The following is a 27,372-nucleotide window of genomic DNA, read 5'->3' as shown; positions in this document are numbered from 1 at the left end:
TAGGGGATACTATGTGGGTCTTTGGTATCTGGTTGGGGGGGGCTGAGAGATAAAGAGGAAGGAGAAAGAAGCTGAAGGACGGCTGGGAGACAAGACTTGAAGAGGATGTTCTATAAACTTGGTATGGTGCCCAGTAAGTACAAAGGGGGAGAGGAAGACTACGAGCCTTCAGCATGAAAGACCCCTAGAGACCCCCAGAAGAGACCCCAGAGGAGACTGCGCATGCTCCAGTAGGAGGGACTGCACCCCGGAAGCTAATTTTAATAATCTATTTTTTTTAGAAGTAGTAATGAATATGTATTAGTCTAGGAGCATAAAAATCAGCTGCTTGATGTAACTGGTGTGCGTCCTGGTGGAGCGGAGACTCCCGGTGCACCCAGCGCTGTTTGCTTACCTCTATTCCTTTATATTCTTTCAATAAATCCTATTTTTTTATTTAATCCTAATTTGAATCCTGAGCCATTTATAACAATTTGGGGGCTTGTCCGGGATGGCTATAGTTCCTGAATTCTGATTTAATCTAGGAGAGGCGCCCCACCATTTGGTGGCTCCTGTTTGAGTCAGATCGGGACAAGTGCCATCCTGAACCTGAATAAAGGTAAGCAAAGAATTTGATTTTTTTTTGAGCTCCCTTGCCGGCTGTTTTTTGCCCGTAATTCTGCGCGCGAAGATCCGGACGAAGACGACAGGGTCGTTTGGATACCGTTCGGTTGGATTCCGGTGTCCGGAATCGAACCGGATGAAGACAACAGTCGTTTGTGGATACCGTCTGGTTCGATCCCAGACGAAGACAGCAGAGATGCTTGTGGATACCGTCCAGTTGGACTCTGGATGAAGACGACTGATTCGTAAGATACCGTCCGGTTGGGTAAAGGTGCGGTTGCCAGTTTTTGTGTGTGAGAGTGTAACTGAGACTTCTAAAGTCAGCGTGGAGGTCTTTTTGTTTTCTCACTGGTTCTAATCTCCTGTCGGGGGGGCTGGGCTGGTGAAGAGAGGGATACGTGGGTGGGTGATAGGTCCTAAACCCCCTGCAAGACACTCTCACTGGGGGCAACCAAGGGCTGTGGGAATTGCCACTAGTAAAATTCCCGGATGGGTCAGATAAAATCGAAGACCAAGGACCAGAAAGGGAGCAAATTACCAGATATATGACCAAAAAGTCCATTATGAATAATGATTAGAAATTGGAACAATAGGGGCCCCAGAAAATTAAAGAGTAAATTAAAAATGATCCAGTATTTTATGATAGAATGACCAAAAGAACCCTTAAGACCCCATGTATTTTGATCCACGGAGGACGGGGTCTGTCAGGCTTTGAACATTAATAGTAGAATACCTGTGGATCCGGAAAAGAGCAAGCTGAAACATTGGAATTAAAAATTAGAGAGCAATTGATTAAGAATGAATATGTGCTACATTTGTGTCTGTGCTGCACTTATACCACCAGATAACAGGAGCCTCTCAGACCCCGAGAACCAGATCAAAAACAACCTCATGGTACGGACTTTAATTAAGGGGTCTGAGATAAGAAGGACTGTTCACAGAGGGACAAGTTATGCATATGTATAGGAGTGTTCATGTATATGTAACTTTTTACTAAAGCAAGTTGCCACGTTAGGCGTGCATGACTTTGGTGGGACTACCCGCCCCGTGCTGCATGGAACTGAGTAAACATACCTACTTTACAATCTTACTGATTGTGGAGTCAGCTTTCTGTGAGTCATTCTGGTGAGCCAGGCAGGAGACACTCTGCTCGGCTGCGGGATCGGCTGCAGCGTGGACGCCCCTAGGTGCACCCTGAGCGTTTTGCTCGGAGGGGACTCCACTCTCAGCTGCTCACCGCAGGAGCAAAGATCTCCTGAAACTGCAGACAAACGGTATGTTTTCGGCTGCTGGAGGGATACTAACTGGAGTGTTAATAATTGTATGTGTTTTTATGTATGTATTTTGTGTTGTATTTTGTGTTGAAATTTTGTATATTGTAATATTTGCATATTGTACGTATTTTGTGTTGAAAGTATTTGTGTAAGTGTAAGGGTTTGAAACAAAGTGTTACGAGTCACTTCACGAAGAACACAGTCAGAGACAATACTTATTTGGTTGGTTATCATTCTAAGTTATAGTCCTGTGGTATGAATGAGATGTGCTGGAGGCCTCCGTGTGCGATTGTGCTGTGTGAGTGAGACGCAGCGTTGCTGCAAAGCAAGTGCAGAGTTCCGATCCGTGGTTCTGTACTCTCCGCAAGGGGAGTGGGCAGAGACGAACAAAGTGCGTGACAGACTGAAAAGAAGTGCTGTTTTATCCAAGTTTTGAGTGGTGGTGCCTAATATATGGGCCCAGTGTATCTTGTATATCGTGTGTATCCTATTTTTGCTCTTAAATGTTTTGACTGTGACAAGAAAAAGGCAGGAGCATGATCTGACTCTACTGATGCTTTCGGCTGTGCTTCCTGCAACATATGAGGCCCGCACAGGCCGAGACCTGGTCTCATTGAGACCTGAACAGGCCAAGAGACCGGAGCGGCGCCGAGAGACTGGAGCGGCGCTGGGAGACCAGAGAAACTACGGAGGGACTACCGCTGGACGGAGAGAGCCCTGAGAGATGCTGCAGAGCCACGGACGGCTCTGAGAGACACAGAATAGACCTGACAGAAGCTGCAAAACGCGGGGAAATCGAAGTAATTGCGGGATATCCGAGATCGAGTTGCTATGGGAGATCAGAGGTGTCAGTGGACACCGGTAGTCGACTCTCACCGTGAGGCAAGTTGGCACAGAGCAGAGGGGTGGACATCAGGACCCTGCAGCCTGTCTGACGGAACCATGGAGGCAGCGGCAGCAGCGGCTGTGCTGCTTCACTCTAGCATTCTTTTTATAAAAGGTTTATCTTGCAATGCAAAAAAGACTATTAGTCCCCAGATCGGAGTTATAACTATTACTAATGACGACTTAGCTCTATTGCAGGGCAGGATTGCAGACTTCTAACCCTAATCCTAACTATGACTCTAAGACCAAATCAAGCTCACCTAGGTCTCCCATGAAATAATGATCAAAATGGAACCCTTCTGGGAAACATGAGCTTTCTTTGGCAGCCTTTGTACAGCCCCACTCAGAACAGCAGCTTCTGGATGATTGATGAGGATGGTCGCCTTGCAAATAGGGATGCAGACAAGATGAACAAGGAGCTCCAGGCTGAATTCAAACACAAACCACTCAACCCTTTGCCAAAATGGACGTTGAGAGGTTCTTCCTTCATCTGACTCTGGGAATCCAAACATCTATGCAGGTCCTGCTCTAATTCCCCAAATTTACGGCCCTCCAAAGTCCTTCATCGGCCCTCCAAAGTCCTTCATCTGCCCTCCAGGTCCCTCTTTTGCAATTTCCAGTGTTTTCCCATGTTTGTAAGTTACCGTGTTTCCCAAGGCCTTTTACAAAAACAAGCGAAGTAGAGGGGCAGAGCATGCACACCTGAATCCTCTGGCCAGACTTTATGCATCATGTCTAATCTCCCTAGGCTGTGTGTTAAAAAAGATCTACATGACTGTTACATGAAGGTAAGAAGGTAATGGTGGGCAAGAGAGACTTGTCAGAAGTACAACGCTGCAATGCCAATTATGCGGGCTGTCTTCCCACCTGGGTTCTCTGTTAGAGGACAGTGGAGTCTATGGCTTGAAGAGATGGGGAAGACAATGAGAACTAAACTGTGAGTTGCCCCCACCAACAGCAGGAGAAATCCCAGGTGCACTGGGGATGGTCCTTGTGATCAGAAAGTCCTGGAAAAGGGATTCCGAGGAACCGTGCAGTTTCATAGCATCTGCTCTAGCCCATCTACTGCAACCCCCGCTGCTAGCTGCAAAACAAGAGGGCTACTCTGAATTGCTTGCTCTTCTTTATCTTCAGTGTGTCTGAAGATCAAGGGACTGGAAGTCTCCAGTGGAGCTAATACTCAGATATATTTCACCAGACCAGACCACCAGGGACAGAAGCTAAGAAATCCTTCTTGCATGAGGAGGTACGGGACTCTTTGGGGTGCTCCGGGTCATGCTGTATTACGATGATGTAACATGAAATGATGGCATACAAGAGAACTGTGAAAGACCACGGTCCCCACCTGTTGATCCAGATTCTTTCACTTAGCATCTCCATGCAGTTCTCCTTATGCCTTTCACTGACCCTTCTTCATCTGAGGATCATGAAGTTGCGGTACACACCACTGGAATTTTCCTTCTTGGCATCAGGAGAGGCAAGTATCACCAGGGACAGGAGCACATTCCCACTTCCTTCTCTTTCCCTGTTACCAGTCAGAGCTCCAAGGCAAAGGTCCTGCCAGTTTCAAGGAGGAGGGAAAGGTTCTGTCAGGAGGTCTCAGCGTGCTGAGTTTCCCCATTCGGGAGAGCCATGTGGATGTCCTTCTGAAGAGAAACACGTGAGGGCGCTGTGGATAGCATGTTCTCCATTTCCCATGAAAATGCGAGCAGAGCAATAGGGAGCTGTCACTGGTAAAGCATGAGCAAACTGTGCTATCCAACCACTTTTAAGACAGCAGTGATGTCACCGACTGCATCCTAGCTGTGTCCTCCATGCCCCTCTGTTGGCCAAGCTCAGTTCTGCCAGAAAAGAAGACCAGCTTTGCTGGGGTGATTCACAGGGCAGATGGGACAATTGCAGAGATGATCTCAGTCCTCAAGCACTTCTTGAATTTGCCAAAGTGTGCTTGTGAAGCAGAGCTGCCAAGAGGCAACACCTAACTGAGACGTCCAGGGCTCCCCACGTAAGTCCTGGGTCCCAGAGAGAAGCTACCTCTGAAGGAACCCAGGCTACTGCCTGTCAGCAAAGAAGGCAGAAGGAGAAGCCGCCCCGTGCCTGATCACAAGCACCTCCTCTCCCTCATGCCTTTCACTTTTGTCCACACTCTTTATTCTTTCTTGCTCCACATGGCAGAGCACTGACAGTTCCTGAGCTCTGCAGAGGCATTTGGTTTTCTCTCCCGTTCCTCTCCTCAGCTCTGTGGGACCAGGTCTGGAGGGAGCACTGACCCATCCTATGCCTTGCATCCGCATCACAGGGATCACTGCAGCAGCCTGAGCACTAACAGCTGTGAATGTGGTGTGACTGGCCTGTCTGGAGTGCGCAAATGCACAGGACTCTGAGCGTCTCTAATCTCTGCAGTCCCTCTGTGGAGGGAACAGGTCTGGGGAAAGCAGCCAGGGAAGGGGGTTGTTTGTTTCCTGCCCCTTCTGATCCCAGCAGGAGAGGTACAGTGTGGGGCAGATGGGACTGAATCCCACTGTCCTTTGTGGATTTACGAAATGTTCCCCACTCTGATACAGAGAGTAAGAGAGACTCACTGCAATGGGAATCACTGTTTCATGCAGGAAACAGGTCTGGGGAAAGCAGCCAGGGAAGGGGACTCTTCCACATGAAACCTCGGCATATTCCTATCTGTCCACTGCCAGCCTCCCCTGCTCCACACCATTTTCTGCAGGGTTTATACTTTCCTGTAATTGCATGCGTCATTCCGCAGCGTTCTCAGCCAGCCAATCCTTTCTCACTTTTCATGCTCTCTCATTGTTCTGCCCAGCCCCAGTGTGTCTCATCCTCCTTTAGTACTTTCTTGTCACATACCTCTGAGCAGCTACAAAGACAGGTCCCTGAAAGGAACAGGAAGGACAGGTGTTTTCACATGGTTTCACGCTGGTTCTTTGTGGCCCTTCTGGCCCCGGTGGGTAAGTGAACTCAACAACCCCCTTAGCACCTGCATAGATTCCCGTCCTGCTTGACTCAGCTGGATGCCTATTTCCCAAAGCTTCTTGTGGTAAGGACAGACGTTGAAGAAGATGGGCAAGAATCCATGAGCCTCCTGCAAAGTCTATTTCTTTCTTGTGTGCACAGCACCCAAGTATTTTTTCTAAGGACACAAGCTGCCCAAGAATATTTCTTGCCTTTCACCTGGATATTGGAAACTCGCATACTGATCTAAAGAAGTATGCCATTTCTTCCACCTCTCCCTAGACTGTCCCGTTCCTTCTCATCCTTCTTTCTAACAACACACCATGCCTAGTGCATGCTTTTTCATCGTGTCTGAAGTCATGTCCTGCCCTGCTTTGTGCTTGAGTAGCTCTCCTCATCTCTCCATCAATCTGTTTCTCCCCATCCTCCTTAATGCTTCTCCTTTTCTCTTCCAGTGTTGTCTCTGGAACAGTCGCCAGACACAGTCATATGGCAAGGAGAAACCATGACTCTGACCTGCTCCAAAATGACACCCTCCTATGATATTATGTACTGGTACAAGATGCCTTTGGGAAATGGCTCTGGGCTGATCCTAGTGGTTACTGCAATAAAAGGTGCCAAAGCAAGTGTTGAAGCAGCATTCCAAAGCCACTTCAAGAGCAGTGACATACAAGGAGACGGGATGACCCTCTCGATTGAGGGTGCTTTTCTCAATGACTCTGGCATTTATTACTGTGCTGAAAGTGAAACACAGTGGGTAGGTTGATGAGGCACCTGAGCACAAACCTTCCCCTGCACAAAAGTGAACAACTATCCTCCTCCTCTGCACTGCACAAGGCAGGACAATACCTTTGTACTCTTTACTGTCTCTGCTCCCTAGCCTTCCTTTCCTCCTCAGACTCTTTCCTTCTTTCTCTCCTTCCCTCTCCACTCCCTGTCTAATTCTTCCTTTTCTCTCATTTACATTATATGCACCTCTGACAATCGTTCTAATCCTCTCTGCCTCCTTTTCTCTCTCCAGGTTTTTTTCAGCTCTCTTTAATCCTCACTCCATAGACTTCCCTTCTTCTCATTTAAGTCCATTTTTCTGGCTTCTCTTATCAAACCTCCTTTCTCCTCCTCTCCATTTGACAGCTCTCTTTGCAAAGTTATTATTTTTTTTTCTCCTTTCTGTCCTATCTAATTCACTCCATACTCTCCCTAAAGGGATTGGGAATGAGTGGAAGATTGGATACACAGCCTTCCAGCTCAAACCTGTGCTTTCCCCAGTTTGCTCCTTCCTGGAACAGAGAGGACTTACAGAAGTCCAGGCAGATGGTATTGGTTGGTCTTGTCAACTGATGCAGTTGCTCTATCATAGAAGGTCACTATGTTGGTCAAGCATGATTTGCCCTTGATGAAACCATGCCGGCTGTATCGGATCACCTCCTTGTCCTGCACATGTCTTGATATCAGTGAGTGGGGGTTTCCACCCCAGCACCTGGAGTGAGGCTGTGGGTCAGAGTCTGTGTGCCTAGTACCAGCTGCTGGTGGTAGGTTGGGCCGAGTATCTGCATCCTCCCCAGCCTGCTCTACCTGTGTATTTGCTAGCAAACTTTAAGAGAGGAGGAAGGGAAGAAAAGCTAATGCTACTGAAGGATGTTCCCTTCAAGCTGAAAAGCGAATGCTACTGAAGGATGTTCCCTCTCAGACTTCCTCCTGAGGCTGGGATATAATTCCAGGGAAAGCCATTCCGTTGAACGTGCAGAGTACTTGGAGGAAGCCGTGAAGCTTATATAGCTTCAAGAACATACGGCCCTATATTTAACAAAAAAAAAACATTTACCTGAGACTAGATGGGAATACTCTAAGGTATTCCATTTTCATAACAGAAAGAAGATTCCCCAAGACACACAGATCTGTGAGATCTTCCCTTAGCCTCCCAACAGGGTGTGTGGTGACTGAGATGGTCTCCTTCCTTAAACTACCTCCAGGTACGGGAGCCAAGTAGTGTTCTAGGGACCTTGCAGTGTAGAAGCAAGCAGCAAGGACAACAAAGCAGGCCATCGTTCTCCAGGCTGAGCACAACAGCTTCCCCAATGCACCCACACCATATGTTCCATTTATTATTCACACAGTGTTTTTTTAAACACACACAATGTGTGGAGAGGTATGCTCACAGGATGTGGTCCAACAGACGTATTACCCAGAAGACAGCACTCACACTCCTGCCTGCCCTAAGGGAGGATGTATCTTTCTCTTCCCTTGCAGTTTTTCTGATCTTTCTGTCTTCCCCAACTCCATTCCTTCACTTCTCTCCCAAGGCCAACGGCCCCTCCCCACTTTCCGTGCTGTTTCCTCCTTCCTTCCAGACCCACACGGTTCCTGTGAAGTTAATAGCTTTCTCACAGAGCTGCACAAGCACTCTCTAATAGTCCCACAGTGCTTACTGAAGGAGGCAGACTATAAGGAGAAGCCCTGCTGTAGGCAATGGGAAAGCAGAAGTGCGGAGGTGCTCTTCTACAGGTCTAGTGAGAAGCCGATGACCCTCACGCAGAGGCCCTTGATAGCCCAGAGCAGGCAAAATGATGGGACGCTCCCTGGCACGAAGATGGCATGAACAGCATAGGGCTGAGCAGAGAAGATACAATAGTGCAGTCTGTGTGGCCAGGCCCTGTGAAATTTTGGGAAGTCCGATGTGGGAGAAATATAAAAACAAACTCCTTGTTTGCAGGCAAACTTGATCTCCAGTAGGAAAAGAGTGAGCCAGTGCATCCACCAGAACTGGTGCCCTTAATATAAGTATTTATCAGTGGACAAGACCCAAAGTTTTTGCTAAAGACAAACATAATTTGTAGGAGCTTGATTCCCAGTTACATGCACCTGATCAGGTTTCCCAGTCAAATTTACAGCATAAAGCTTCCCATACAATATTGCAAATGGACTTCCTTTTTCCCAAGCTCTTGGGGTTATCTGAACTCTAATCAGTGCTATAGGTAAAACCTCTGTCCGTTTTAACTGTGTTTCCTGGCGCAATTTCCTAAGCTGTCCTTTCACTGTTTGGTTCATTCTCTCTACCTTGCCACTTAACTGTAGCTTCCATGGGGTATGTAGGCCCCATTTTGTATTCAATATCCTCACCAATTCCTTAGTAATTGCTGCCACAAAATGAGGTCCTCTGTCTGACAACATTCCTTCCAGTACTCCAAATCTCAGGATTATTTCTTTTAACAGACATTGTACTACTTTCCTAGTTTGGTTCTTCACAGGTTATCTTTTAGCCACACAGAAAAGGTGAAGGTGCCCCCCCAGTAGAAGTACATATACATAACTATATTGGTTACACCTATGTAATTCAGAAAAACTTGCCGCTACTCGCGCAGAGTGACTCCCTTTTTCACCTCTACAGAAGGAGGCTTTTTGTATTTCCAATACAAAGCTCACATATTTGAGTTATGCTCTTAGCAATTAGTAGCATTTTTTTTCTCCAATGGCATCCCTTCTGACGTTTCCTACTAGAGCTTCCCAATGAAGTTGTGTCGTCCATTGTTTCATAACTACTAGGGTAATGTCCTGGATTCAGCTAGAAGAAACTTCCGCCTATTGGGTTCTGATTGGGTTTTGTGTTTGGGATTTAGGATGAGAATAATATTGATAACAGGCTGATGTTTTAGTTGTTGCAGAGCAGTGCTTACACTAAGCCAAGGACTTTTCATCTTCTCCCCCTGTCCTGCCAGGGAGCAGGCTGGGGTGCAGCAGGGGATGGCAGGGGACAGAACAAGGACAGCTGACCCAAACTGGCCAAAGGGGTATTCCATACCATATGCTGTCATGCTGAACGATTAATATGGGGTGGCTGGCAGGGGTGTGGGGACTCTAGGTTTAACCCTAATCCTAGCTCTGACCCTAAGACCAAATTAAGCTCGCCTAGATCTCCCGTGAAATAATGATCACAATGGAAGCCTTTTAGGAGACATGAACTTCCAGTAGTAGCCTTTACAAAACCCCACTCAGAACAGCACTCTGAGCTTTCTCTCTGTTCAAACTGTAAAACTAACACTTACACCAACCCTAACCCTAACCCCAATTATGACCCTAAACCCACAATAAACCCACCTAAGCCCTTCCATGAAATAATGCTCAGATCAGAAGCTTTTTGGGAGACCTTTAAATCCCCTGTTAGACTTTACACAACTCAGCTCCTCCAGACTTAAGGAATGATGCATTCCAACAAAGAGTAAGGCAGGCAAAAATGCCAGGAGTCCTGCATGGATGAGCAAGGAGCTTCTGGCTGAACTCCACTCAACCCTTTGCCAAAATGGACTTTGAGAGGTTCTTGCTTCATCTGACTCTGGGAATCCAAACATCTATGCAGGCCCTGCTCTGATTCCCAAAACTTACTGCCCTCCAAAGGAAACAAGGTGTCTGGGCTGCTAGCCCTCACTCTAATCCACCGACCCCTTGACTTCACAGAAGTAGGCCAAGAAAGCCATCATCAAGGAAGTCCTTTCCACACCTGGTTCTGCAAAATCCTTAGAGAAAAGGAAAAAAAAAATCAACACTACATGACAGTATGAAATAGCTACACTTGGGATGATACTGACTGCCAGTTCTCCCAGTGACAATAGAGAGGAGGGGTGGATGCCACACTCCTGAGAATTTTTCACATGCACTGCTGAAACAGTCATGGCTGAAACAGGGACAATTCCCATTTCTGTCAGTTCCTTCCCATTTCTCATCCCTAAAAGACAAATTCAGTCCTCCATCTTCTCCATGTAGAGTTCTCCACTCCCTTCTGCCTGGAGCCACGAGGGTCTGAGTTTGTGAAGAACTACAGATGGGAAACCAGGGCTACAAGTGGTGAATGTAGAGAAGAGGACAACTTGGAAGGACTGAAAAGGGCTGGTGTGCAGTTTTTATATTTGAACCAGTTGGGAACCTTCTAGGAGTCACAAGCTGGCAAAACACAGCCCAGGTATCTAGGACATGGACCTATCAGGATAACAAACATCCAGGATAAGGCAACACAGGAATTATCAGGAGCCAGATCTGGGGTACAGACTTTGTTTGAAGTGTTTTTGGTCTTGAGCAAAGCTTTTGACACAGTTTGCTATAGGATTCTACTGGACAAAATGCCCAGCATACAGCTAAACAAAACCATCATATGATGGGTGAGCAATTGGCTGACAGGTAGGGCTCAAAAGGTTGTGGTAAATGGGGCCATAGCAGGCTGGTGGATGGTCACTAGTGGGGTCCCCCAAGGCTCCATTTTGGGGCCACTCCTCTTCGATGTTTTTATAAAAGATTTGGATGTAAGACTAGAAGGTTGTTGTTGAAGACTAGAAGGTTGAAGTTGTTGTGCACACCATAGGAATTTTCCTTCCTGGCATCAGGAGAGGCAAGTATCACCAGGGACATGAGCACATTCCCACTTCCTTCTCTTTCCCTATTACTAGTCAGAGCTCCAAGGCAAAGGTCCTGCCAGTTTCAAGGAGGAGGGAAAGGTTCTGTCAGGAGGTCTCAGCGAGCTGAGTTTCCCCATTCGGGAGAGCCATGTGGATGTCCTTCTGAAGAGAAACACGTGAGGGCGCTGTGGATAGCATGTTCTCCATTTCCCATGAAAATGCGAGCAGAGCAATAGGGAGCTGTCACTGGTAAAGCATGAGCAAACTGTGCTATCCAACCACTTTTAAGACAGCAGTGATGTCACCGACTGCATCCTAGCTGTGTCCTCCATGCCCCTCTGTTGGGCAAGCTCAGTTCTGCCAGAAAAGAAGACCAGCTTTGCTGGGGTGATTCACAGGGTAGATGGGACAATTGCAGAGATGGTCTCAGTCCTCAAGCACTTCTTGAATTTGCCAAAGTGTGCTTGTGAAGCAGAGCTGCCAAGAGGCAACACCTAACTGAGACGTCCAGGGCTCCCTACCTAAGTCCCGGGTCCCCGAGAGAAGCTACCTCTGAAGGAACCCGGGCTACTGCCTGTCAGCAAAGAAGGCAGAAGGAGAAGCCACCCCGTGCCTGATCACAAGTACCTCCTCTCCCTCATGCCTTTCACTTTTGCCTGCACTCTTTATTCTTTCTTGCTCCACATGGCAGAGCACTGACAGTTCCTGAGCTCTGCAGAGGCATTTGGTTTTCTCTCCCGTTCCTCTCCTCAGCTCTGTGGGACCAGGTCTGGAGGGAGCACTGACCCATCCTATGCCTCGCATCCACGTCACAGGGATCGCTGCAGCAGCCTGAGCACTAACAGCTGTGAATGTGCTGTGACTGGCCTGTCTGGAGTGCGCAAATGCACAGGACTCTGAGCGTCTCTAATCTCTGCAGTCCCTCTGTGGAGGGAACAGGTCTGGGGAAAGCAGCCAGGGAAGGGGATTCTTCCACATGAAACCTCGGTGTGTTGCTATCTGTCCACTGCCTGCCTTCTCTGCTCCACTCCCTTTTCTGCAGGGTTTATACTTTCCTGTAATTGCATGCGTCATTCCACAGCGTGCTCAGCCAGCCAATGCTTTCTCACTTTTCATGCCCTCTCATTGTTCTGCCCAGCCCCAGTGTGTCTCATCCTCCTTTAGTACTTTCTTGTCACATACCTCTGAGCAGCTACAAAGACAGCTCCCTGAAAGGAACAGGAAGGACAGGTGTTTTCACATGGTTTCACGCTGGTTCTTTGTGGCCCTTCTGGCCCCGGTGGGTAAGTGAACTCAACAACCCCCTTAGCACCTGCATAGATTCCCGTCCTGCTTGACTCAGCTGGATGCCTATTTCCCAAAGCTTCCTGTGGTAAGGACAGACGTTGAAGAAGATGGGCAAGAATCCACGAGTCTCCTGCAATGTCTATTTCTTTCTTGTGTGCACAGCACCCAAGTATTTCTTCTAAGGACACAAGGTGCCCAAGAATATTTCTTGCCTTTCACCTGGATATTGGAAACTCACATACTGATCTAAAGAAGTATGCCATTCCTTCCCCTTCTCCCTAGCCCGTCCCGTTCCTTCTCATCCTTCTTTCTAACAACACACCATGCCTAGTGCATGCTTTTTCATCGTGTCTGAAGTCATGTCCTGCCCTGCTTTGTGCTTGAGTAGCTCTCCTCATCTCTCCATCAGTCCGTTTCTCCCCATCCTCCTTAATGCTTCTCCTTTTCCCTTCCAGTGTTGTCTCTGGAACAGTCGCCAGACACAGTCATATGGCAAGGAGAAACCATGAATCTGACCTGCTCCAAAATGACACCCTCCTATATATATATGTACTGGTACAAGATGCCTTTGGGAAATGGCTCTGGGATGATCCTAGTGGCTACTGCAACAAAAGGTGGCAAAGCAAGTGTTGAAGCTGTATTCCAAAGCCACTTCAAGAGCAGTGACATACAAGGAGACGGGATGACCCTCTCGATTGAGGGTGCCTTTCTCAATGACTCTGGCATTTATTACTGTGCTGAAAGTGAAACACAGTGGGTAGGTTGATGAGGCACCTGAGCACAAACCTCCTCCTGCACAAAAGTGAACGACTATCCTCCTCTGCACTGCGCAAGGCAGGACAATACCTTTGTACTCTTTACTGTCTCTGCTCCCTAGCCTTCCTTTCCTCCTCAGGCTCTTTCCTCATTTCTTGCCTTCCCTCTTCACTTCCTGCCTCCCTCTTTCTGGTCTCATTTCGATTATATTCTGCTCTGACAATCAGTCTAACCTTTTCTGCCTCCTTTTGTCTCCCCACATTTTTTCCAGCTCTCCTCAATCCTCACTCCATAGACTTCCCTTCTTCTTATTTAAGTCCACTTTTCTGGCTTCTCTTATCAAACGTCCCTACTCTCCCTGTCCATTTGATAGCTGTCTTTTCAAAGTTATTTATTTTGTATTATTTTATTTTATTTTATTTTATTTTATTTTATTTTATTTTATTTTATTTTATTTTATTTTATTTTATTTTATTTTATTTTATTTTATTTTATTTTATTTTATTTTATTTTATTTTATTTTATTTTTTCCCGGCCCGATCTAATTCACTCCATAATCTCCCTAATGTATTTGGGAATGAGTGGTAGTTTGGATACAAAGCCTTCCAGCTCAAGCCTGTGCTTTCCCCAGTTTGCTCCTTCCTGGAAACTGAGAGGACTTACAGAAGTCCAGGTAGATTGCATTGGTTGGTCTTGTCAACTGATGCAGTTGCTCTATCATAGAAGGTCACTAGGTTGGTCAAGCATGATTTGCCCTTGATGAAACCATGCCGGCTGTATCGGATCACCTCCTTGTCCTGCACATGTCTTGATATCAGTGAGTCGGGGATTTCCATCCCAGCACCTGGAGTGCGGCTGTGGGTCAGAGGCTGTGTGCCTAGTACCAAATGCTGGCGCTGGGTAGGGCCAAGTATCTGCATCCTCCCCAGCCTGCTCTACCTGTGTATTTGCTAGCAAACTTTAAGCTGGACTAGACAACAAATAGTAGAGGTCTCAGATCTAGGCTAGCTGTGGGTCTGTGCTGGTACTCCGAGGTGGACTTGAGAAAGTGGTATGCCAGAGGGAAAAGTGTGAGAGTGTGTGAGTGTTTGAGGTGAACTTCAAGCTGGACTAACCAATGTGAGGGTGACTGTGGAGCAGGTAAGAGTGCCCAGGATGTGTGCAGTAGTGCTGGGTGGACAGAGGAGCTGTGCCAGGTACTCTAAGGATCCACAATGATATGTGTGTTTATGAACATAGAGAGAACTTTATGTGTGTCTTCACTAGTGAACTTCTACCTTTATCAGCCAGAGAGGAGGAAGGGAAGAAAAGCTAATGCTACTGAAGGATGTTCCCTCTCAGGCTTCTTCCTGAGGCTGGGATATAATTCCAGGGAAAGCCATTCCGTTGAACGTGCAGAGTACTTGGAGGAAGCCATGAAGCTTATATAGCTTCAAGAACATACGGCCCTATATTTAACAAAAAAAAACATTTACCTGAGACTAGATGGGAATACTCTAAGGTATTCCATTTTCATAACAGAAAGAAGATTCCCCAAGACACACAGATCTGTGAGATCTTCCCTTAGCCTCCCAACAGGCTGTGTGGTGACTGAGATGGTCTCCTTCCTTAAACTACCTCCAGGTACGGGAGCCAAGTAGTGTTCTAGGGACCTTGCAGTGTAGAAGCAAGCAGCAAGGACAACAAAGCAGGCCATCGTTCTCCAGGCTGAGCACAACAGCTTCCCCAATGCACCCACACCATATGTTCCATTTATTATTCACACAGTGTTTTTATAAACACACACAATGTGTGGAGAGGTATGCTCACAGGATGTGGTCCAACAGACGTATTACCCAGAAGACAGCACTCACACTCCTGCCTGCCCTAAGGGAGGATGTATCTTTCTCTTCCCTTGCAGTTTTTCTGATCTTTCTGTCTTCCCCAACTCCATTCCTTCACTTCTCTCCCAAGGCCAACGGCCCCTCCCCACTTTCCGTGCTGTTTCCTCCTTCCTTCCAGACCCACACGGTTCCTGTGAAGTTAATAGCTTTCTCACAGAGCTGCACAAGCACTCTCTAATAGTCCCACAGTGCTTACTGAAGGAGGCAGACTATAAGGAGAAGCCCTGCTGTAGGCAATGGGAAAGCAGAAGTGCGGAGGTGCTCTTCTACAGGTCTAGTGAGAAGCCGATGACCCTCACGCAGAGGCCCTTGATAGCCCAGAGCAGGCAAAATGATGGGACGCTCCCTGGCACGAAGATGGCATGAACAGCATAGGGCTGAGCAGAGAAGATACAATAGTGCAGTCTGTGTGGCCAGGCCCTGTGAAATTTTGGGAAGTCCGATGTGGGAGAAATATAAAAACAAACTCCTTGTTTGCAGGCAAACTTGATCTCCAGTAGGAAAAGAGTGAGCCAGTGCATCCACCAGAACTGGTGCCCTTAATATAAGTATTTATCAGTGGACAAGACCCAAAGTTTTTGCTAAAGACAAACATAATTTGTAGGAGCTTGATTCCCAGTTACATGCACCTGATCAGGTTTCCCAGTCAAATTTACAGCATAAAGCTTCCCATACAATATTGCAAATGGACTTCCTTTTTCCCAAGCTCTTGGGGTTATCTGAACTCTAATCAGTGCTATAGGTAAAACCTCTGTCCGTTTTAACTGTGTTTCCTGGCGCAATTTCCTAAGCTGTCCTTTCACTGTTTGGTTCATTCTCTCTACCTTGCCACTTAACTGTAGCTTCCATGGGGTATGTAGGCCCCATTTTGTATTCAATATCCTCACCAATTCCTTAGTAATTGCTGCCACAAAATGAGGTCCTCTGTCTGACAACATTCCTTCCAGTACTCCAAATCTCAGGATTATTTCTTTTAACAGACATTGTACTACTTTCCTAGTTTGGTTCTTCACAGGTTATCTTTTAGCCACACAGAAAAGGTGAAGGTGCCCCCCCAGTAGAAGTACATATACATAACTATATTGGTTACACCTATGTAATTCAGAAAAACTTGCCGCTACTCGCGCAGAGTGACTCCCTTTTTCACCTCTACAGAAGGAGGCTTTTTGTATTTCCAATACAAAGCTCACATATTTGAGTTATGCTCTTAGCAATTAGTAGCATTTTTTTTCTCCAATGGCATCCCTTCTGACGTTTCCTACTAGAGCTTCCCAATGAAGTTGTGTCGTCCATTGTTTCATAACTACTAGGGTAATGTCCTGGATTCAGCTAGAAGAAACTTCCGCCTATTGGGTTCTGATTGGGTTTTGTGTTTGGGATTTAGGATGAGAATAATATTGATAACAGGCTGATGTTTTAGTTGTTGCAGAGCAGTGCTTACACTAAGCCAAGGACTTTTCATCTTCTCCCCCTGTCCTGCCAGGGAGCAGGCTGGGGTGCAGCAGGGGATGGCAGGGGACAGAACAAGGACAGCTGACCCAAACTGGCCAAAGGGGTATTCCATACCATATGCTGTCATGCTGAACGATTAATATGGGGTGGCTGGCAGGGGTGTGGGGACTGCTTTTCGGGGATAGGATGAGCATTGGTCAGTGCAAGTACCTGAAGGAGCAAGTACCACACTGATCTTTAAGAAGAGCAAGAAGAAGGACCTGGGAAACTACAGGCCAGTCAACCTTCCCTCAGTCCCTCGAAAGGTGATGGAGTGTATTTTCTGGAATGTATTTGCAAATTCATGAGGGCCAAGAACATGACATGGAGTAGATGACAAGGATTTATGAAGGAAAAGTCATGCTTGACTAACCTCACTGCTTTCTTCAATGAAGAAACTAGCTAATGTGACGCCCATCTATGAGAAGGGTCATAAGGAAGATCCAGGGAACACACAGGCCTGTCAGCCTGACTTCAGTTCTCCTTATGCCTTTCACTGACCTTTCTTCATCTGAGAAGCATGAAGTTGTTGTGCACACCATAGGAATTTTCCTTCCTGGCATCAGGAGAGGCAAGTATCACCAGAGACATGAGCACATTCCCACTTCCTTCTCTTTCCCTATTACCAGTCAGAGCTCCAAGGCAAAGGTCCTGCCAGTTTCAAGGAGGAGGGAAAGGTTCTGTCAGGAGGTCTCAGCGTGCTGAGTTTCCCCATTCGGGAGAGCCATGTGGATGTCCTTCTGAAGAGAAACACGTGAGGGCGCTGTGGATAGCATGTTCTCCATTTCCCATGAAAATGCGAGCAGAGCAATAGGGAGCTGTCACTGGTAAAGCATGAGCAAACTGTGCTATCCAACCACTTTAAAGACAGCAGTGATGTCACCGACTGCATCCTAGCTGTGTCCTCCATGCCCCTCTGTTGGGCAAGCTCAGTTCTGCCAGAAAAGAAGACCAGCTTTGCTGGGGTGATTCACAGGGTAGATGGGACAATTGCAGAGATGGTCTCAGTCCTCAAGCACTTCTTGAATTTGCCAAAGTGTGCTTGTGAAGCAGAGCTGCCAAGAGGCAACACCTAACTGAGACGTCCAGGGCTCCCTACCTAAGTCCCGGGTCCCCGAGAGAAGCTACCTCTGAAGGAACCCGGGCTACTGCCTGTCAGCAAAGAAGGCAGAAGGAGAAGCCACCCCGTGCCTGATCACAAGCACCTCCTCTCCCTCATGCTTTTCACTTTTGCCTGCACTCTTTATTCTTTCTTGCTCCACATGGCAGAGCACTGACAGTTCCTGAGCTCTGCAGAGGCATTTGGTTTTCTCTCCCGTTCCTCTCCTCAGCTCTGTGGGACCAGGTCTGGAGGGAGCACTGACCCATCCTATGCCTTGCGTCCGCATCACAGGGATCACTGCAGCAGCCTGAGCACTAACAGCTGTGAATGTGCTGTGACTGGCCTGTCTGGAGTGCGCAAATGCACAGGACTCTGAGCGTCTCTAATCTCTGCAGTCCCTCTGTGGAGGGAACAGGTCTGGGGAAAGCAGCCAGGGAAGGGGGTTGTTTGTTTCCTGCCCCTTCTGATCCCAGCAGGAGAGATACGGTGTGGGGCAGATGGGACTGAATCCCACTGTCCTTTGTGGATTTACGAAATGTTCCCCACTCTGATACAGAGACTAAGAGAAACTCACTGCAATGGGAATCACTGTTTCATGCAGGAAACAGGTCTGGGGAAAGCAGCCAGGGAAGGGGATTCTTCCACATGAAACCTCGGCATATTCCTATCTGTCCACTGCCAGCCTCCTCTGCTCCACTCCCTTTTCTGCAGGGTTTATACTTTCCTGTAATTGCATGCGTCATTCCGCAGCATTCTCAGCCAGCCAATCCTTTCTCACTTTTCATGCTCTCTCATTGCTCTGCCCAGCCCCACTGTGTCTCATCCTCCTTTAGTACTTTCTTGTCACATACCTCTGAGCGGCTACAAAGACAGCTCCCTGAAAGGAACAGGAAGGACAGGTGTTTTCACATGGTTTCACGCTGTTTCTTTGTGGCCCTTCTGGCCCCGGTGGGTAAGTGAACTCAACAACCCCCTTAGCACCTGCATAGATTCCCGTGCTGCTTGACTCAGCTGGATGCCTATTTCCCAAAGCTTCCTGTGGTAAGGACAGACGTTGAAGAAGATGGGCAAGAATCCATGAGTCTCCTGTAATGTCTATTTCTTTCTTGTGTGCACAGCACCCAAGTATTTTGTCTAAGGACACAAGCTGCCCAAGAATATTTCTTGCCTTTCACCTGGATATTGGAAACTCACATACTGATCTAAAGAAGTATGCCATTCCTTCCCCTTTTCCCTAGCCCGTCCTGTTCCTTCTCATCCTTCTTTCTAACAACACACCATGCCTAGTGCATGCTTTTTCATCGTGTCTGAAGTCATGTCCTGCCCTGCTTTGTGCTTGAGTAGCTCTCCTCATCTCTCCATCAATCCATTTCTCCCCATCCTCCTTAATGCTTCTCCTTTTCCCTTCCAGTGTTGTCTCTGGAACAGTCGCCAGACACAGTCATATGGCAAGGAGAAACCATGAATCTGACCTGCTCCAAAATGACACCCTCCTATTATAATATGTACTGGTACAAGATGCCTTTGGGAAATGGCTCTGGGCTGATCCTAGTGGCTACTGCAATAAAAGGTGCCAAAGCAAGTGTTGAAGCGACATTCCAAAGCCACTTCAAGAGCAGTGACATACAAGGAGACAGGATGACCCTCTCGATTGAGGGTGCCTTTCTCAATGACTCTGGCATTTATTACTGTGCTGAAAGTGAAGCACAGTGGGTAGGTTGATGAGGCACCTGAGCACAAACCTCCTCCTGCACAAAAGTGAACGACTATCCTCCTCCTCTGCACTGCACAAGGCAGGACAATACCTTTGTACTCTTTACTGTCTCTGCTCCCTAGCCTTCCTTTCCTCCTCAGGCTCTTTCCTCATTTCTTGCCTTCCCTCTTCACTTCCTGCCTCCCTCTTTCTGGTCTCATTTCGATTATATTCTGCTCTGACAATCAGTCTAACCTTTTCTGCCTCCTTTTGTCTCCCCACCTTTTTTCCAGCTCTCCTCAATCCTCACTCCATAGACTTCCCTTCTTCTCATTTAAGTCCACTTTTCTAGCTTCTCTTATCAAACGTCCCTACTCTCCCTGTCCATTTAAAAGATCTCTTTCCAAATATATATATATTTTTTTCTCCTTTCTGTCTGCGTAGGGCTAGTATCTGCATCCTCCCCAGCCTGCTGTTCCTATTTATTTGCTAGCAAACTTTAAGCTGGACTAGACAACAAATAGTAGAGGTCTCAGATCTAGGCTAGCTGTGGGTCTGTGCTGGTACTCCGAGGTGGACTTGAGAAAGTGGTATGCCAGAGGGAAAAGTGTGAGAGTGTGTGAGTGTTTGAGGTGAACTTCAAGCTGGACTAACCAATGTGAGGGTGACTGTGGAGCAGGTAAGAGTGCCCAGGATGTGTGCAGTAGTGCTGGGTGGACAGAGGAGCTGTGCCAGGTACTCTAAGGATCCACAATGGTATGTGTGTTTATGAACATAGAGAGAACTTTATGTGTGTCTTCACTATGAACTTCTATCTTTACCAGCCAGAGAGGAGGAAGGGAACTCGGTTGTCTGTGTCTATGTTTACATGATGGTGTGTAAATGTTGTTGAAGGTAGCCCTTCACCAAGGCAGCGGGTGTGACTAGTTGTGTCAACATCCAGTCTCTCTCTGTGTGTAGCTGTGTTTCTCTGGGATACATGCTCAGCTTTGCTACTGGTTGAACATGTGCAAAAAGGAAAGCAGCAGCCATGTTTCCCAACCTGAGCAGATACTCCGGGTCCCCTGGCACTGGGCTGGATGCCACTGGCCAAACCAGAATGGTCCTTGAGTTGGAGCAGCTGGAGGGGGTGTCCGTGTTCACGTCATTCTTTGTTTCCACTTAAAAAGCACATTGGCCAGAGTTGTCCAAACCCAGCATATGCTGGGCATGTTTCCACATCCCTTGCCTGAACTGGGAGCTCTGTTGGCTTGAATCCATAGACATTGAAGTTACCTCTGATCTCTTCTTTCTAAAGGGTGTATCCTGAAGAGAAAAGAAAGGGTCAGGATGTACTGACTCTCCAACATAACCAGGGTCTGATGAGGAAAGGGTTAAGGATGAAGGCAATGCACATTATGCTGCTGAATCCTAGCATTCCTCTTTCCTTGGGGCGGGGGGAGAGGAGACAGAGTTGTGGCTTTGGCTGGAGATACAAATATCTGTTCAGGTGGGGTTGGGCATGGAGGGTTGGTACCAGATAAAGAATTGAAAAAAACGCCAGGCAGTTAATCCTCATAGCAAGGCACTTCCAAATATGTAGTTATATGTGGCATTAGTAACTTGTTAAGAAAAGCTAATGCTACTGAAGGATGCTCCCTCTCAGGCTTCCTCCTGAGGCTGGGATATAATTCCAGGGAAAGCCATTCAGTTGAACGTGCAGAGTACTTGAGGGAAGCCATGAAGCTTATATAGCTTCAAGAACATACAGCCCTATATTTAACAAAAAACCATTTACCTGAGACTAGATGGGAAAACCCCTGAGACAAGATGGGAAGTCTGGAACCAGGAAGACTCATCCTTAGTGCAGGAGGAGCAGATCAAGGAGCAGTTAGGCAAATTGGATGTACCTAAGTTAATGTGGCCTGATAGATAGCACCAAGTACTGAGAGATCTGGCTGTCACTGCAAGGTCACTCTTGATCTTTGAGCATCTGTGATGAGTGGGAGAGGTTCCTGAACATTGGTTGACAGAAAGTACTACACTGGTCTTTAAGAAGAGCGAGAAGAAGGACCTGGGGAACTACAGGCCAGTCAACCTTCCCTTGATCCTCGGAAAGGTGATGGAGGAGATGGATATTTTCTAGAATGTATTTGCAAATTCATGAGGGCCACCATCTTGATATCGAGTAGTTGACAAGGATTTATGAAGGAAAAGTCATGCTTGACTAACCTCACTGCTTTCTTCAATGAAGAAACTTGCTAATGTGACGCCCATCAATGAGAAGGGTCATAAGGAGGATCCGGGGAAACACAGGCCTGCTAGCCTGACTTCAGTGGCAGGGAAGGCTGCACAACAAATCATCTTGAGTGCAATCACGCAGCATATGAGGAACAAATGGGGGATCAGACCCAGCCATCATGGGTTCATGAAAAGCAAGTTAGTGGGTGTTGGCCAGTGCTCATCTGAACAAGAGCCAGTAGTGTTCCCATGTTGCCAACAAAGTCAAAATCATCCTGGCTTGCATCACGACAGTGTAGCAAGCATGATTACGGAGGTGATCCTCCCCCTGTACTCTGCTCTGGTGAGGCCGCACCTCAAGTGCTGTGTTCAGATTAGAGATCCTCACTACCAGAAAGACATTGTGGCCCTGGAGAATGTCCAGAGAAGGGCTATGAAGCTAATGAAAGGTGTGGAACATAGGTCTTCTGAGGAGTGGCTGAGGGAACTGGGGTTGTTCAGTCTGGAGAAGATGAGATTCAGGGACGATGTTATTGCTCTCTTCAACTACCTGACAGGAGGTTGTGGTGAGCTGGGGGTCAGCCTCTTCTTGCAGAAAACTAGTGATAGGACTAGAGGGAATGGCCTCAGGTAATGCCAGGGAAAGTTCAGTTTTGAAATTTCTTCTCAGAAAGAGTAGTTTGTCATTGGAACGTGTTGCCCAGGGAGGTGGTTGAGTCACCGTCCCTGGGATGTTTAAGAAAAGCTTGGACCGGGTTATTAGGAAACCGGATTGCTGGATAATATTGGTGGTATGGGGACAGTTGGACCAGGTCATCTGGAAGGTCTTTTCCAACCTTAGTGATTCTATGATTCTGTGTCTAGCCTGGTGGATAAGGGGAGAGCAGAGGACGCTTTTACCTTGACTTTAGTAAAGCCTTTGACACTGTCTTCCGTAGCATCCCCATAGAGAGAAGCTTCTAGAACCACCATGTTCTAGAATAAACTTCACTTCTCTATCTACAGGAGATACACTGGCTTTTCAACAAAATGCCATAAGTTGTTTCTCATTTCTATTCTTAATTCTTCTTCCAAGTCCTGTGTCTTGGAAGCATAGGAAGTTTTGAGAAGTTGGACTGACCAAGATCCTGTGTTCTGTCTCATTCTTGGAGCCTTTTAGTTAAGTGCTCCTGCCGGTTTATCACTTATTTTCCTGTCATCCCAGGTTGCCGAGTGCTTTTCTTGCCTTTGTATGTGCACCCAAATACATTGCACTTGATCCCAGCAGGCTTTTTTTTCCTCAGAAAAATAGAGAAACCACAGGGCACATTGTCCTGTTGACCCTCCGGCTCCAGTTAGTCCATACAGTTCTGTAATTCCCTCACTCCTTCTGTGTAAGAAAAGCAATATGTAGAAATGTCAGCAGTGAGAGAAGTAAAAAAGTGTCCTCACATCTCGGTTCTCTGCAGACTTTGGTTGCACTTACCAGGCAGAACATGAGACTCTGGGTCACGAGTTTGGGGCGTATGGGTGCCAGAAAAGAGTGTGGTAGTATAACATCAATAGGTAGGTAAGCACCACACTGCCACTCTTTCATTCCCCCTACTCAACAAATCGTGAGGAGAAAATATGCTGAAAAATAAACAACCTTGTGGTTTGAGATAAGGACAGAAAAATCACTCACCAATTACCATCATGGACAAAACAGGCTCAGTGTAGGTGGGATTAATGAAATTTATTGCCAATGAATTACTAGCTAGAGCAGTGGGAACTAAAAGCAAGCTAAAAGCACCTTTCCCTCATCCTCATACTCTTTTTTTCTACCTCTTCCCCCAAGCAGCACGGGCAAGTGGGAATGCGGTTACACTTGGTCTTTGCAAATCCACCCTCACTCTCTTTCCCTGCTCCAGCATGGCTCTTTTCCTCACTCCAGTAAAAGCTAAAAAGCTAAAAATATGCATCAGAGTATAATCTGAGTCAAAACGCGTGAAAGGATACAAAAGCATGTAAAATTTGTTCAAACTCATTGGCCAACAGCTCTACCGACTTTGAAAGCACAACTGAAATGCAAGGAAAAACACAAAAGGTTTTGAAGGTACTCAGACAAATCTTCTAGATTGTCTACAATTTTTTGACAATCCACTGAAACTGTAAGGCGTCCAGCACAGGATCCAGCCTCGCTGAAGCACAGGTAAGGAACAGTTTCTCCTGACAAAACCTGCAGTGGCAAGAACTGTCAGGGACTGGACAGGCGCCATGGTCATATCCCTCCTTCTCATATGCTAAGTGCCAATGGGCCCTAGGGCCACTGGAGAGCATACAAAGCTTTCACACATCACGTAGAACATATTTTCTTCCCCTCTGGGAAGAGCTATAACATTTCAAGTCACTTCTGTTTCCTTCTTTAAAAGCAGGCTTAAAAAAGAGTGATGGGGAATATCCGCTACCAATTCCGCTGAGATGTACACCACTCTCATAGACAGAGCATGCCCTTTCTACAAATCTTTGAAGGCAAACGGACAGGTATGAATCTCTCTAGAGCTTCAGACAAATATGTTAGGGATAACAACAAAAAGGAAGGAAAAAGTGAAAACCTCAGTAATATTGCTTGGAAGAAGCAACATCAGTACTAACGAAGAAGGTCACTGCAACCAAAGACCTCCATTTCAAAGTGTTAGTGTGAAAAGAATCAGCTACAACACCCTAAGTTCTTGGCATCATCAGAAAATAATGGAGAGCATTATTAGTTAAGACTAGCCTAAGGCTAGCTTTAGGACAAGGCTAGCTAGGGCACATTGGTAGACTAGAAAAATCAGACTAATCATGAGGCGATGTCTAGTCACAGTTTTTGCTTTCAGGAAAAAAATGCTAGCATAGATACCTCCCTTTCTTTAATTCAGAAGTGAATTATGATGCGCTCCCAGGAAGGTTAAACAATAGGGAATATGCTTCTCTGACTGGAAAACTGAAGAAACTAAGATGTGACTAAGTGCAATTTTTTTGTGCCCCCGCTATCTTTGCTTCTGTCTGACAGAAGTTCCGAGTTGTGTGGTACAATCATCTGTCATGTACTGAGAAGGTCTCTCGAGAATGGAACTATGTATGCTGTAGGTGTAGAGGAGGGGTCCAGCATGTCCATCTGTCCAAAGTTCTGGTTCACATCAGCGCTTCTCTTGTGTCAACCATGGTCGGGAAGCTCTGGGCTCTGTGCTTTCCCTCATCTTTCTCCTGCTCTACACTTTCTCTCTCTCCAAACCCCACCCATAACCCTAACCCTAACAAACTAACCTCAACCCTAATTCTAACCCTAATCCTAACTATGACTCTAAGACCAAATCAAGCCCACCTAGGCCTCCCATGAAATAATGATCACAATGGAACGTTTCTGGGAAACATGAGCTTTCTTTGGCAGCCTTTGTACAGCCCCACTCAGAACAGCAGCTTCTGGATGATTGATGAGGATGGTCGCCTTGCAAATAGGGATGCAGACAAGATGAACAAGGAGCTCCAGGCTGAATTCAAACACAAACCACTCAACCCTTTGCCAAAATGGACGTTGAGAGGTTCTTCCTTCATCTGACTCTGGGAATCCAAACATCTATGCAGGTCCTGCTCTAATTCCCCAAACTTACGGCCCTCCAAAGTCCTTCATCTGCCCTCCAGGTCCCTCTTTTGCAATTTCCAGTGTTTTCCCATGTTTGTAAGTTACTTTGTTTCCCGAGGCCTTTTACAAAAACAAGCGAAGTAGAGGGGCAGAGCACGCGCACCTGAATCCTCTGGCCAGACTTTATGCATCATGTCTAATCTCCCTAGGCTGTGTGTTAAAAAAGATCTACATGACTGTTACATGAAGGTAAGAAGGTAATGGTGGGCAAGAGACACTTGTCAGAAGTACAACGCTGCAGTGCCAATTATGTGGGCTGTCTTCCCACCTGGGTTCTCTGTTAGAGGACAGTGGAGTCTATGGCTTGAAGAGATGGGGAAGACAATGAGAACTAAACTGTGAGTTGCCCCCACCAACAGCAGGAGAAATTCCAGGTGCACTGGGGATGGCCCTTGTGATCAGAAAGTCCCGGAAAAGGGATTCCGAGGAACCGTGCAGTTTCATAGCATCTGCTCTAGCCCATCTACTGCAACCCCCTCTGCTAGCTGCACAACAAGAGGGCTGCTCTGAATTGCCTGCTCTTCTTTATCTTCAGTGTCTCTGAAGATCAAGGGACTGGAAGTCCCCGGTGGAGCTAATACTCAGATATATTTCACCAGACCAGACCACCAGGGACAGAAGCTAAGAAATCCTTCTTGCATGAGGAGGTACAGGACCCTTTGGGGTGCTCCAACTCACGCTGTAGTACGATGTTGTAACATGAAATGATGGCATACAAGAGAACTGTGCAAGACCACGGTCCCCACCTGTTGATCCAGATTCTTTCACTTAGCATCTCCATGCAGTTCTCCTTATGCCTTTCACTGACCCTTCTTCATCTGAGAAGCATGAAGTTGTGGTACACACCACTGGAATTTTCCTTCCTGGCATCAGGAGAGGCAAGTATCACCAGGGACATGAGCACATTCCCACTTCCTTCTCTTTCCCTGTTACCAGTCAGAGCTCCAAGGCAAAGGTCCTGCCAGTTTCAAGGAGGAGGGAAAGGTTTTGTCAGGAGGTCTCAGCGAGCTGAGTTTCCCCATTCGGAAGAGCCATGTGGATGTCCTTCTGAAGAGAAACACGTGAGGGCGCTGTGGATAGCATGTTCTCCATTTCCCATGAAAATGCGAGCAGAGCAATAGGGAGCTGTCACTGGTAAAGCATGAGCAAACTGTACTATTCAACCACTATTTTATTCTTCTTCTTTTTTTTTTCTTTGTCTTTTTTTTTTTTTTTTTTTTTCTTCTACTGTCTGGCACACACTCAGACACCACATGAACCATTAACATATTCCTATCTGTCCACTGCCAGCCTCCTCTGCTCCACTCCCTTTTCTGCAGGGTTTATACTTTCCTGTAATTGCATGCGTCATTCCGCAGCATTCTCAGCCAGCCAATCCTTTCTCACTTTTCATGCTCTCTCATTGCTCTGCCCAGCCCCACTGTGTCTCATCCTCCTTTAGTACTTTCTTGTCACATACCTCTGAGCAGCTACAAAGACAGCTCCCTGAAAGAAACAGGAAGGACGGGTGTTTTCACATGGTTTCACGCTGGTTCTTTGTGGCCCTTCTGGCCCCGGTGGGTAAGTGAACTCAACAACCCCCTTAGCACCTGCATAGATTCCCGTGCTGCTTGACTCAGCTGGATGCCTATTTCCCAAAGCTTCCTGTGGTAAGGACAGACGTTGAAGAAGATGGGCAAGAATCCATGAGTCTCCTGTAATGTCTATTTCTTTCTTGTGTGCACAGCACACAAGTGTTTCTTCTAAGGACACAAACTGTTCAAGAATATTTCTTGCCTTTCACGTGGACATTGGAGACTCACATACTGATCTAAAGAAGTATGCCATTCCTTCCCCTTCTCCCTAGCCTGTCCTGTTCCTTCTCATCCTTCTTTCTAACAACACACCATGCCTAGTGCATGCTTTTTGATCGTGTCTGAAGTCATGTCCTGCCCTGCTTTGTGCTTGAGTAGCTCTCCTCATCTCTCCATCAATCCGTTTCTCCCCATCCTCCTTAATGCTTCTCCTTTTCCCTTCCAGTGTTGTCTCTGGAACAGTCGCCAGACACAGTCATATGGCAAGGAGAAACCATGATACTGACCTGCTCCAAAATGACACCCTCCTATTATTATATGTACTGGTACAAGATGCCTTTGGGAAATGGCTCTGGGCTGATCCTAGTGGCTACTGCAATAAAAGGTAGCAAAG

This window comes from Netta rufina (genome assembly GCF_964035555.1).
Source record: "Netta rufina genome assembly, chromosome: 1".
Classification (NCBI taxonomy): Eukaryota; Metazoa; Chordata; class Aves; order Anseriformes; family Anatidae; genus Netta; species Netta rufina.
The sequence above is the reverse complement of the archived record's forward strand: the minus strand, read 5'-3'. Positions refer to the sequence as shown.